The sequence below is a fragment of the Dipodomys ordii genome, unplaced genomic scaffold, assembly GCF_000151885.1.
Source record: "Dipodomys ordii isolate 6190 unplaced genomic scaffold, Dord_2.0 Scaffold42, whole genome shotgun sequence".
Lineage (NCBI taxonomy): Eukaryota > Metazoa > Chordata > Mammalia > Rodentia > Heteromyidae > Dipodomys > Dipodomys ordii.
In genome coordinates this window covers 8532391-8547022 of record NW_012267258.1, presented here as the reverse complement: position 1 = coordinate 8547022, position 14632 = coordinate 8532391, and positions in this window count along the sequence as shown.

Genomic DNA, 14632 nt, shown 5'->3' with positions numbered 1-14632 from the left:
ATCAATTCTGTTCTATCACCAGTAACTCTACCTCCAAAAAACTCTACCTCCAAAAAAACTATTTCTTCAAAATCCGCTCGATTTGCTCACTCACCACTCACCACCTCTGCCTCCTTCAACTCCTTTAGTGGTGTGAGCCAATAGAAGGGATTCCAGTGCTACTAGGCAGCATGGAATGTGGGCGTGGTCTCAATTCTTGTTTCCCATTGGTCAGAGAAACATGAAGTCAGGGGTGTGGCCAGAATCCTGTGATTCAGGTAGAGTGGGTGGAGTCACCATGATAGCAGACCCTCCACCATGCTACTGGATCCAGCTCTTGCTGGATAGGTGCACAGTTTTACAAGTCAACTCTCCTGGCCTCCCTCACACTAACTGTGATTCCTTAGAGAAGTTAAGTGGGTTCTAGACTTCTCTGTGTCTCACATTACCATAAACAATCAACCCTGGTTCTAGGTCCAATAGATGAGCAATCTGCAACAGCAGAACTGCATGCCTTCCCTTTTCTTCCTTCACAGCTCTGTTTTCCATTCTTTCACAGTTTAGAAATCCCTCCAGGGAACCCCATCCTTTCTTCCAGCCAGTCCCATTTTCACAATCCTTTTCATGATATTCCCAATGTTTCTTATCCTGTTAGGCTGTCAGCATGATCCATTCCTGGTCTCCTGCTTCCCAGCTGCTGCTCTTCCTCTTCTCTCCTGCTGCCATGTTCTACTCTAGCTTTTCCCTGGGGTTTGTCTCTGGAGTGAAGCAGAACTGACCTGAAATCATCAAGGCTTTCTGATACCCAGTGAGGATGTCTGCATTGTTCTCTCCCCCACAACCCCAGCCTTCCCAGATCACTTTAAGGGCTTCCCCCAGTATACTTGTATACTGCCTACATTTTAAATACTTGTTAACAAAATGTGGTGATAGCTATTCTATTTTGTGGGTCTAGATATTCCATTAGAATTCTAGTGTGAAAATGATGGACCAGAATTTTCTGGTATTAACTGCATATATTATGTAATTTTGAGTTAAGGAGAAAATACAATAAACACTCAGCAAGTACATTGCATACAAAGAGCTCACTTAATCCTGGTTTCCTTTCATTGTTTTTGTGTGTTTGAATGATGAAGACTCTCCTAAGCATGTGCAATGAGGTTACAATTACTTAAGTGGAGAACATTTCTAATCTGCTTTTACCTTGTGCAGTTAAGCAGGCTTTTCATTTTTCACATTTCTCAGCATTCCTGGAAGTTTTCATTTGTGACTGTGAATGTCCATTCTCTTCTGCTCACTGATCAGCATCCCCTCTTTACTCATGGCCTCTCCCACCTTTCTTCTTCTATCTCCTTCTCCAGTCTTTCTTCTTTGATCAACTGTAAACTACTGGTAATCAACTTGAGTTCTCCATGTCTATTCGAATCCAGACTCTCACCAAAGGTAACCTGATTGGTGTAGTTTATATTTTCATGTGAGATTATATTCTGTATCTCTGGAGCATCAGCTTCCTTAAATTCAGCCCATCCTTGCTCTAATAACCTGAATGTGAGAATGTATCTTCTCTTGGTTCTCAATATGGCCACGTGGAACCCAGGGTGGTAGCTTGATAGATCTTAGGTGAGACAGGCAGACATATACTAATTGTCATGGACATACTCTATTTAGATCTCTGTTCCTGGGATTTCTCAATGGAACTCTTCAATCTGAACCAAAAGAGGGGACATTTTTCTCCCTTAACTTCTTTACTGCCTTTGTTTCCAAGATAGTCTTGCCTGACCAAAAAACAGTGCAAATATTTCAATGTTTTGGGAGTCCTGGTTACTGAGGAAGTACTGTGAAGCACTAGGCAGTACTCATCCAATAGAAGGGGGATGTTTGTAGTCATCCTTCCTATGTTCCTGATTGTGCTGCTTGTACTGGCTCATGCCTGTATTCCTTGCTACTTGGGAAGCTGAGGTTGGAAGATTGCGGTTCAAGAATAACCTGGATATATATGTATGTCCCTGTCTGATGCAATCACTGGAGATGGTTTCCTCCTATTATACCAGCCACTTGTGAGGCTGATTTGGGAAGGACTGTGGTTTGGGGCAATCTCAGATAGAAAAAAAATCTGTGAGAGACCATTTCAACAGGTGAAGGGTAGTTGTGGAAGCTAAGATGCTGTTATCTCACTGAAAGTGAATGCCTAAAATGTTTTAAGCACAGAATCCATGCAAGAAGTAAGACCTTATCTTAAAATTTACCAGTGCAAGAAAGTGTTGGCTGTCTACTAAGTGCAAGGTCCTGAGTTTAAACCCCACACAATGCGAAAATAATAATTGCCTTAGACCCCTCTGTACAGTATTTTTACAATAAAATATATTAAAAATTACCTTAGGAAATTATTTAAGTGCTTATATTACCACACCCTCATAAATCAGTGTTCATTTGATAGGTGCTAAACGTATACTCTAACACTGAACTTTACCCCTGCCCTAAATCAGTACAACAGTGGGTTGCTTTTATATTCAACTAGAGTTACATGATCCTCTTATATCAACAATTGTTTTGGAATGATTATAAAACTGCAGATTCTTAGTCCCATGTTCAGAGGTATGGAGCTGAAACCAGGAAACGCGGTTCAGGAATCTGCATTTTATGAACTCCACTATTAAGTCCAATATACAATAAATTGGCTAAGTCTGATCTCACCACCATGAATTTCAGAAGATTCTGCCCTATCCCTTTCTGAGAACCCTTTAAGGCACTTAAGTTGTGCAACGTCAATATTTCTAGCAATTTGCTTGTAGGCTCTGATCCACTCAAGTGTTCTTGGAGGGAAATATATAAGGAACAAAAACTGGCCACCATGCCTCCTGATTCAAATTCCTGGTTTCACAGAGGGAACCCAGACTTTATCCATGACATCAAAGACATCCTCTTCTGTGCTATCTTATTTACTCAAAATTGTTGGAAGGAAGATGATAGTTTTGGTGGAAACCCTTCAAGAAACAGCTTCATAGATTAAAGTCTCCACCCCAACTTCTCAACTATTTCCAATCAACTCTGCTGACTTTTCCCAAATTCTCTGGCATTCAGAAATGTTAACATATTTCCACCACCCTCCCTGTGGTCTATTCCTAAGCTATTATCATTCACCTAGAATTTTCTTCCTGTTTTGGAATGTTGCTATATTTAATATCTGCATTCTACCTCCAATGTAAAGACTACTTGGAAAAAAATTATGAAGAATATCCTGCCATCCAAATTCTTTCTTTATTCTCTCATCCTATTATGACTCAAAGTAGGATGCCCAGGCAGTTCTTGAAGTACAATCCTTCTTTCTCTTCCTCTTATGTAGACAGGATTACAGGCTTTAGCCACTGTGCCTGGATATAGTTGGTGGTGATGCTTATAGAACATATAAATATATTTTGCACCACTTACTGTGCATTCTAAAATGGTCAGCCTAGTAAATTTTCTATGATTTGTACGTTGCCATGATAAAAATTTTAAAACAAATAAGAATGGAGGACTTCCTAGAGAACTAGTTAACCCCAGAACTGGTACATGAGAATGTAACATAATTGCAGAATAAGTAATATCAGAAAAGAGAGAAAGGTTCAGTCAAGATGGGGAGGTGATGGTGCTCATTGGAAGAACAGAGGGGTCAACCTGGAGGAATTTCTTGTGACCAAGGAAGAAATAATATCAACAGAGAGGAAGTAATAACTGTGTGATGTCTTAATATACATAAATAAAAATCCAAACTGACAACCATACATCAATGAGCCTTTATATACAACGAATCCAGTAAGTAACTGGTCCCTCTCCTCACCTTTCCCCCCTAAAATTCCAGCGTCTGTCTCTCATGATATATGTCATAGTTTCATCTGTATATCCCCACGGAGTCCATATGCACTAACTAGATCCATGCACTTGGTCTTTTTTTTTGTCAGTCATGGAACCTGAACTCTGGGCCCGGGCACTGTCCCTCAGCTCTTCAGCTCAAGTGGTAGAGTGCATGCGAGGCAAGTACTCTATCACTGAGCCACTTTCCCAGCCTTCCATATACTGGGTCTTGAACTCAGGATCTCAAGAGTCTCTGTTGGCTTTTTACTCCAGGCTTGATTGGAGATAAGAGTCTCCTAGATTTGTCTGCTCAGGCTGATTTTGGACTGAGATCCTCGGATCTCAGAGTGTGAGCCACTGGCACTCAACTATGATATTATACTTTTTATCATTATTTTAGAGTATACAGATGAAATAGGAATTTTAGGTCTCAGACCAAACTCCTGTGATTGTACTTGCTAAGTCTAACTACTCACCCCTACATACCAAGTAAAGGGATATAGCAAAGGGCAGATAAAGGAAGTTTATTACCTGGCATAGGCATTCTACAGGAGGACAGCACTTGAGCCCTTCTTTGGCCATCTTTAGGGTACAGATATAAGCTGTTATTTTAAATAGAGAACTAGGGGCCCAGAAGAGGTGTATGCAAACAAATGATGAGTTCCAGCAGAATGGACCAGAAAAGCCTCCTGACACAGGGAAACCCAAGGGTTAGCCAAAGAACTACCAAGGGTGAGCTTACCAAGGTCAAACCTCAGTCTTCTGGACTGGGAAAGTTTATCTGCCTCGCTAAATGATGGTAAGAAGCAACAGCCAATACTAATCAGAGTAGAAAAAGAAAATGCCCCTGGAATAAATAATCCCAAGCCAGGAGTTCACTCCTGTAATCCTAGCTGCTGAAGGGACTGAGATCTAGAGTGTTGGTGTTTGAAGCTAGTTCAAGCAGAAAAGTCTGCAAGATTACATCTCAAAAATAACCAGCAAGGGGCTGGGAAGGTGGCCCAGTATGAGAAGGTATGAAGTTGTGGTGGTTTCTCTGTCATATTTGTTGCTTTGAGAAGTCATATTAAGGACAGTTTTGGGTGTGTCTGTGAGCGTGTCGCTAGAGATGATTGGCATGTGTCAAAGCAAATGAGGAAGACCCACCTTGAATAGGGGTGATACCACCCTATAGGCTGGGGTCCTGGGTGAAATGGATGCTAAAAAGGAACACCACTGGTGCAGGCAGGATCTCTTTCTGCTTTTTGGTCACTATGAGGTAAACAGCTCTGCTCCATCATCCTTTCCTCCAGGAAACTGACTCCTTACAGGCCCAGAAACATAGAGCCAAGCCACCATAAACTACATCCTCTGAAACTGTAATGCAGAATAAATCTTTCTTCCTTTTCAATTGTTGATGGCAGGTATTTTGTCACAGTGATGAAAATCTGGAGGAAAGGTGGGAAACTGATGACTGAGCAAGAGACTGACGGTTGTGACTGACAATTTCACAATTTCATCTGGAATTTTTAATGGTGAATCATATAGTTTTCATCCAAGTGTTGTTTAGGAAGCCAGGCTGTAACAAGCAGCTGTGTGTCATTTCAGATACCATGGCTAGGAGTGGAATGGCCTATCTTGTGGGTCACAGGAAAAGCTGAACAAATAGGTTAACCAAAAAGAAGAATATTGAAATGCCATCACAGAGAAACCGTAACCTATTGCATACTGAAATTCCTTTGAAATTCTGAGAAAATCATTTTTTCAGATGCTGCAAGCAAACTGCCAGAATTGAAGTTACATGGTTCTAGAAAACCATTCCTCACAACCAGATTTCAAAATGCTTCAGCAAACTGATGGTCGATATTTTGTTTTCCTTTTTACACCATCAAGCAACATTTTACAGATGGTCATATGCACAAGTCTTCAGTGAACAGCTCAGTGAATGCTGACATAGTATCCACCCCCTCTACTCTTGCCTAGCCAGGAAGACAATAAAATACTAATAATGGCTTCAAGTGGAGGAAGAAAATATGCTGTGCTAGGAATGCCCATTGCTGGTATCATGCTCCACCCCCAGTCCAAGGAGGTCAAAGTAATTTTGGTATGCTGAGTTAATGGCTGGATTGAAAAAGCTATTTTCCCTAGAGTTGTCTTTACAATGTCAAAATACCCAAGATACGTATCGCTTCATTCTTTCCTTTAAAAAAAAAAAGTGCCCATCACAGTAGATCTATATTCAGGAAAAGAAGAAAAACATATTTGTGCTTTGGAGAGCAACTTTTGACCCTTATTCTCTAAGAGGGATTTTTCCCTTGTTAGCCTGTGCCTAAAAATCACTAATAACCCCAGTTCCCCTGGTTTGCTTTTATACGTGTGTCCTCCAGGAGGATGCATGTCTGAATCTGTCAGGGGTGAAATCAGAAGGACCAGAGCCTCAAAAACAAACAAACAAAAAAGCCCGGCTATTATACTGGCTTTCCTTTCCTGTGTCTCTCACCCTAGTGGGATCATCTGTGGTTTCCATGGCAATGGTATCTGGCAACAATGTTGGGCAGCCTTCCAGGAAGTGGAGTTGGAAGCAATAAGGCTAACATACATCTGTCAGAGGTAATAAAGAGTTCTCGGTGTAAACATATCTGTCTGCTCAACCACCTGCGCAGATCCAAAAGGTAATGGGCATGATGCTGGGGTAGGAATCCGGGGATGGGGTGTGTCAGCCTGCAGCTATCTTATCACATATTACACAGACAGTGTCTATTGCACGTAGCATGACAGGGCCAACACTGCATCCAAATGGGTTTACCCAGATAATAAGCGAAAAGCTGATGCTGGGCCTGACCTCCGGAAATCACTGCCAAAGATTTGCAACAATTCTCAAATTCGGATTCTAAAGTTGAATTCCCTGCCATCTCTAATTAAAGTACCTTTTCCTGAATTCACAATTTCTTTCATTTCTTAAGGGGAAGCAGGCCTGGGCGACACACCTGAGCCACACCACCAGCCTTTTGCTATGATTATTTTCCAGGCCAGCCTCTGGCTGAGACTATAATTCCCCCATCCTGTTCATCCTCGTGTGTTGGGGAGTGACAGGCATGTATCTGCTCCCAGCCATTACGCTTCCCCCATATCTTGGATAGCAGGTACACTCCATTATGCCCAGTCATTGGTTAAGATGGAGTCTTGGGAACTTTTATGCCTGAGTTGTCCTTGAGCTACTACCACTCCAATCTCCACTTCCCAAGTAGCTAAATTACTACTTCTGTTAATGCTGTGTCCATTTCAATAAGCTCTAAGGCTTTGAATTGAGTTTTTGACACCTAGTAAGTAAAAAATGCTGTCATTTTTTCTTTCCCATGTTTTGACTATCATTTTGTATTCATGTGTTCATTTATTCATATCTAGTCATTCAAAACGTGTGAATCCACACTATAAACTAAGGGTGCAAAGGGCAAAACAGAAAAATTCAGTATCCCTGGATGGGATTAGAGCACAGAATATAAGAAGATGATTCTCCAGGTCACAACTCAGGTCAGATTTTTACTCAATTAAGTCACTGATTTCTTTCATTTCTATGGAGAGATGATTAATTACCCACTGCTAATAGATGGACCTCTGTACATCCTACCTCTTTTTTTTATCACCATAGCCCTGCAACAATTAACTGTTTTTACTCATGATACCTTATTCCTAGCAAATGAGTGCTGGTGACTGACCTCTGCCACTGCAGGCTCCCTGAAGCCCCATCACCATCATAATAGCATAATAATAATGATGATGTCTCCTGATATTATCCTAGCTTGGACATGCAACTCCCACTGAATATCTCAAGAACACAAAGGTGCTCCACTCATGTATTCCAGTGGAAATTTATTAGAAATGAAGTTATCATGGGATTATCAATGCATATGAACCCCAGAAGAGTCAATATCCAGATAGCAAAGGTGACATATTCTGTACAGTGACCTCTTTTCTCTAGCCGTGTTAAGAGTACACTGTGACAGGGATGTAAATATACTCTCCAATTGGCAATTACTACTGTTGCTTGTTTAACCTGACAACAGCAGAGACTAAATGTGAGCTACAAATGTACTATGATTTGTCAGGGAACAGAGAGCCACTTACTATCAGATTACTTACCCTGGAACTCTTCATCATGTGTTCATTAGAGTGTAGACTTTTGTATCTGTGATGATTCTACGGTACCACTATCCTTGGGCTTACATCATGCCTTTTCTGCCATCACTGTGTCCCTTACAACACTATATAAGAACCTATTCTATGACCAAGAGGTGTAACAATGGGACTGTTAATCTTATCATTTATCACATCTTCCAGAAGCAATTGCTCTGTTCATGTGGTAGAATGGCCAGTTGAAGGCCAGCCGAGAAAGAGGCAGAACCCTGAAAGGTACAGACTTTGACCTGTAAGATGAAATATATGCTTTAAGCAAGTGACCAATACACAATGTTATTTATCCCACAAACAGAATCACAGAGTAAAGTCTACACATGGACACTCTCTCACAATTACACCAAATAATTCCCTGAGACTGCTTTTTTGATGCTTTTCATTACCAGTTGGAACTCTGTTAGGAATCCTTGTTCCCCAACAAAGTATTCCACTCATGCTGACCTGAATATCCAGAGCTTCTCATGCTACTAATGCAAAAAGCTAGCAAGGGGATGACTAGTTGAGAAAATTGGGTTCTGCCACTCCTAGAGAAGAGAGAACTGTGAATAGAGCCTTGTAGTCTTCTACAGGGACCTCTCTACTGCCATGTGCATGCAGAAAAGCATGAACCCGGTCATTGCAAGATCTCAATTGATTTGGGCTCTCTTGGCTTCAGACAGAAAAGTAAAGAATTTTCTACCAGCTGAGTTGCTAGTTGAAGAGGAAGAGGAAGTCACATTTATCAATAATGGCCCAATGGACAATTACAAAAATGTGACAGGTGTGACTATCTCCTACATATTAAAACTGTTTCTTCCTCTTTCCTCCATTCCTCTATTGTTTTACTTATGCACTTTCATTGGTGGTTAAGTTTGTAATTGAGTTTTCAAGTTACAGGACATTCAGATGAACATGACTGTTACAGGAAATCATCTTTTTTGGGGGGGAAGTAATACAGTCTTCATTTGCATGAAAGGTAATCACATGATATTAGGCAGGAGCACAAAGTGTATGCCATTGGTTAGAAGTATGGGTATGGGTGCTGATTAGTCAATGGGACAGAGTTATTTACCTATTCTGTCTGAGCTCCAAGTCTTTCTATATTCCATAATGCTGGGCCTAGATTTGCATACTACATCCTTCTAACCAGCTTGCCAACTGGCACTCTATTAAGTTCTGCTAATGGAAGGCATCAGAGGGACTAGGAGGTGAGAAGAGAGGAACATCCCTCCCATTTCATTATCTTTTAGCAGTGCTTAAGCAGACACAGATGTTTGGCTCTAGTTTCCTCTGTACTTCCATTACCAGTATTTCCAAGCCCCATTCATGGGTACCTACATCAGTGAGGCCATGCATCTTTGGGAGTTCAGTACTAACCAAACCATGTTTCCTCATGCACTAATCAGGCCTCAGGTGGTCAGCACCCACCAGCTCACACCACTTTTCCAAAGGTGTATCACCTGTTGTGACATCTCTGCTTCCTTCCAAATCCAGCACTCAGTTGACTATGGCCCTCTTCAAAATTCTAAGCACCAACAGTGAAGGGTCTTTCAACTCTGACAACCCACCAACCTCTTCCATTCAATTTCTAGATCAGTAATTGATTTCCACTATTTCAAGTAACAGTTCTCTTCGCATCCTTCCAAATGTTGTTTGATTAATTACCTCTGATAAATCCTATTTGATTAAAATGTCTAGGCTTGTTTGGTTGGTTGGTTTTCTTGGCTGGACCCTGCTTGATACACCACTATTCATGGACTGTTATTCCATTTGTTCAACCATTCATTCTTCACTCATTCAACATGTACTGAATATATTAGGCATTCGACTGAGCTTTGAGACTAAAAAGCCCAAAAGCCATGGCTTGTCCCAGAAAATAATTTACTTATTGTGCAAAGGAAGGAAAAAAAGCAATAAAAGCAGAAGTAGTAAGAAGACATAATGGGAGTAGATCTCTAAACTCAGCCAGGGAAAGGGACATGGTAGCTTCTAGAAGCAGCAATATCTGAACAAAAACACAAAATGTAACTAGAAAGTAACAACCTGCTAAGTAGAAGTTGAGAAGGAAGACTTCTACAAGAAATAATACATGTACATGCAGAATGTTTGAGAAAGATGAGGCAAGCTTAGTACTCCAATATGGATAGAGCTCAGATTACAGAGACAGGAAAGGCAGAGTGTCAGCCATGCAGGGTAGACAGAGGCCAGGCTGGCTGGGTGAACAGTGGCTGAGCAGCCTGCAGAAGGTGAGCCAGATTGCTCTCCTAATCCATGGTATCTTTCCCTATGTGTCCTCTCCTGTTCTAGTCTGGGTTCAGTGATGGGGCATGAACTTGTCATTTAGCTATGGAAAAGAAATGGAGTATGGAGACAGTTCCTTACTCAACTCTACGTCCTCATTCTGAAAGTCCCAACACAGCTCTTCCAACTCAACCCTCTCACTTCCAGGGTACCTGATTCCTCTCAAATTTGGCTCTTCACCCAGTTTCCTTCTAGATCTCTCTTTCTCTCTCTCTCTGTCCTTCCTTTTTTCTCTCTCCCTCTCTCCTTCCCCCCCTCCTGTCTTTCCTGGGATTTCCTGCTCAGCCAATCTGATTTCCTAAAGTAGGATATCTTTTTCTCTCTCAAGCCTTCTAAATGTGTAGTGTCATCCCAGCATGCTTCTCTATCTACTTACCAGACCCACCGTCCTGACAAACGGGTGGATTATATGTGACAACAAATACTTCTTGTCATCAAATGAGCAGAGTGAAAACTTGAGTATGTGTCTTAGGAAGTCACATGCAGAACTGCTGCGTGAGCTGCCTCTCCTTGTGAGTGAGGAGACAGACAGCCTCCCGATGACTTAAGAAGGTATCCCTTGTCCCAAGAAAGAATACATCCAGCTAATTACTATTTCCTACATTGTTTTTATAAAGAGTATAAAGCCCCAGTACTATAATTTTTTTTGAAATCCACTTCAAAAGCAGCCTTTGAAGTTATAGAATCCTTTTGCTTACGTGAAGGATGTGATCTGATCCATGTATAATTAAAACTGCCAGTAGACTTGTTCATGGACATCTATGTTCCACTGATTACTACAGATAAACTAGCTATATATCCACACATTAATGGTTTTATGGCACCAATATCTGGCATGGTCATCTTGCCATGGTCTTTCACGTAAACCCCAGACCAAAAGCAAAAATACACAATCATCCTGTCTTTGCTACAAATGGAATCACCAAAATAAATGCAAAATTATGTGTTGGAAAATAATCCTCTATTTCTTTCATACATAAACTAAGTAGGATGAAATGGTGAATATATTTGTGTATTTTCCAAATTTTCTATAATGAAAAATTAATGCTCTTATAACTATGAGATAGTGTCATAATTACATGAGTGGACATGTACCCAAAAAATATTCAATCCAAGAGCGGTTACCTCAGAAAGAAAGTGGATACCTAGGGAAGGGCCCCAGTATGGTTCTGTAATGATTGTGCTCAGGGAAAAAGAGTGCTGTTTGCAATTTATAGTCAGAGTTCTATGGCAGTATAATACAAGATGGTCACTTTCAAAATACTTGAAAACAGCTGTGGAATATCTGCTTAATCTTTCCTCCTGAGCTAAACACCGCAGACATCTGTTCTTCAGATAAGAAAGCTTTGAATTCTTCATCTCCCCAGGTGCTTTTTAGGCTGCTCTTCAGATAATCCATGCCCTTTTGAATATATGTGTGGGCAAATAAAAATTCTAAGAGTTTGGCTCAGATACTTTTTTTTTTAAGTTTCTGTTGTTCATTATTAATTTGATCTTGTTTCCAAGCTTCTTTCCTGATGAGAGTAAGAAAAATTTAAATTTCAGACAAATCTGTTCCTTCTGATTTAAAATATAGACTGTTGTTCTGCTACAGTCTATGCCATAACACTAATCGCTTGTGTGTGGCTGGTAATAGGAAGATGGTGCTGTGGTTGGCACGTGTCACCCAGAGTTCATGTGGTGGAAAATTAATCCCCAATGCAAGTGTTGAAGGGGGTGATTTTTAAGAGGTAACAAGATCCTGAGGGCTCCATTGTCCTGACTGAAGCAATGTCATTAACACAGAGTAGGCTAGTTATGGTGGAAATGGGTTCCTAAAAAAAATATAAAGACTGTATTCTCAAAACGGCATAACTGTTAAATCAAAAGGTGTTGGGGTAGTGAAAGAACTCTGAGGTAGGGGTGGATACCAGCAAGGGGGTAGGCTAAAAGGAAGGGTGAATAAGTATGAATATGGTCCGAGTAGGTTGTTTGCATGTATGAAAATAGAACAATGAAACCTGCTAAAACTATTTTATGAAGAGGGTAAGGAAGTGATAGAAAGGGTAAGAATGATTGGAATACATTGTATACATTAGCAGAAATGCCACAATGAAATCCCCCATGATGACTAATGTATGCTAAAAAATGACAGAAAATAAACTAGAACAATTTTTAAATGCATAGTCAACATGCAACAAAACAAGAAAAGTCTAGCATCAGTAACAATAAGAGATGAGTTAGGCCCTTCCCTCTGCTCTTGCTTCTTGAGGCAGCAGGAAGGCCCTTACCAGATGCCAGGATGGTGCTCTTGAGCTTTACAGTGATATGTAAAGTCTACTCACTATAAACTACTCCGTAGGTGACATTTTGTGATAGCAGAAAAAGACACATTAAATCACACGATGTTAGTATAATGTGGAAGTTGGTTTCTTTATACATGATTTCTGGTAAGCAAGGGAAATAAAATTAATAGCAACTGAGTGCTAAATGTTATCAGGAAAGGAACTTCAGATTGACAAGTGTACAGACTGGGAGCTTTTTAGTCTGATGTTTCAAAAATTTTTAAATAGGTATCTACTAGAGAATTGATTTTTCTCTTTCCCTTACTTTTTTGGGGGATGGGAGGAGTTATTATTAGAGATTGAACTCAGGCAAGTGCTCTACTATTTGGCCAAACTACCAGTCTTTTCCTTTTAGGTTTTGAGTTTTTGAATAAGAGCTCACTTTTTTTGCCTAGTCCGCCTTGAATACGATCGTCCTACCTCCACCTCCCAAACAGCTGGAATTATAAGCATGCTCTACCACTCCTACCCAAGAATTCTTTTCTTTAAAAAGTGAGCAACTATCCTGGGGCTTCCTCTCCCTCTTAATACTCTAGTTCTACCTTCCTGCTCTCAGCACTACGAGGCCTTGTTTACATGCTTCTCTGACTTATTTCCCTTGAGGAACTTTAAAGCCACTGATCTGTCTGCCTACCAATGCACTCCATGTTATACATAAATTTTTGGTGCTATAAACATCCAGTTACCTTGCTTTGGGAATAGTTTACTTCGAAGGTTATTTTTATTACAAACCTAGCTAGTCTTCCTAGCGATTATATAGGTTGCGAGGTTTTTCATGTGGAGTTATAACATAAAGGCCTATTCATTGACTGAATGTTGATTCAACCAATTTGAAGTTCCAACTCTCCACATAAAGGCACTTCTCCCCTTTCAAAGTAATTTCTAATCCCTGCTATACCGTTCCCCAAATGGTCTGCAAGTTCAAAGGCAGGTGATGAAATTACAGCATGAGGAGGAGGATGTTCCATTCCCTCCATTATGTCTACCTCTCCTCCCACTCGGTCTTTGACTCTCTTGGCGGGCACTGAGGCACATGGTCCTCTTGTGTCTCTTGTCATTGTGTGCTGAATACCGTGGTTCTTCTTCTTTTTTGGCTGCAAGGTCCCACCAGTGTGTTCTCCTCCACCTGGCCCCAGGTCTTGCCTGGTCCATGGCTTTTATCAGTCCTCTCTATTCGCTCACCCTATGAGCGAATCCACTGCTCACCCCATGCAGGATGGAGACACTGAAGAAAATCTACCTTAGGTCCATCCTTCCAGGTATCTCCCTTCACTAACACTGCCCTTCCATTTTGACTCTGGAAAACAACACTGGCAAGAGGGAACTTCCCTTCTAGGTTATCCTCTACCCACCCAAAGGCTGGCTTCTCTTATTGGCTCCACATGCAGCTTGCTGCAAGTTATACTTCATATGCAAAAGGAAACATTTGAAAAACCCCTTCGTGACTTAATACAGCCTGGCTTTCAAGATTATCTCTATAATTGCAAAGACAGTCAAATTTGGCTCTTGAAATGGAGAAACTCTTTTCCCATTGCTCTGGGTGGAAGCAGTGATTGTTGTGTGGGGTGGCATGGGCACTGGAGCTGTGTGCCAATGGGTAATGCAGTGGCGTCAGGAATCAAGGCCTCAATTGAATACTTTTAAACTTCTCATATAAAGGTGTATTGATGACAGTAGCTGAGCTTCGAAGTCTAACCAGCTCAGGCTTGGTGCAAACTGATTCTATAAAGTATGCTGATTTCATTAATTTTCTCATGAGTAAGAGTTACGTGGCCAATTTAAAAAGGGGGGATGTGGCCAGGCACCAGTGGCTCATGCCTGTAATCCTAGCTACTCAGGAGGATAAGATCTGAGGCTCGTGGTTTGAAGCCAGCCTGGGCAGAAAAGTTCATAAGACTCTTATCCCCCCCCCCAAAAAAAAAAAAACCAGAAAAAGCCATGCGTGGTGCTATGGCTCAAGTGGTAGAGTGCTAGATTTGAGCACAAAGAAGCTCAGGGACAGAGTCAGGCCTGGCCCTGAGTTCAAGCCCCAGGACTGGCAA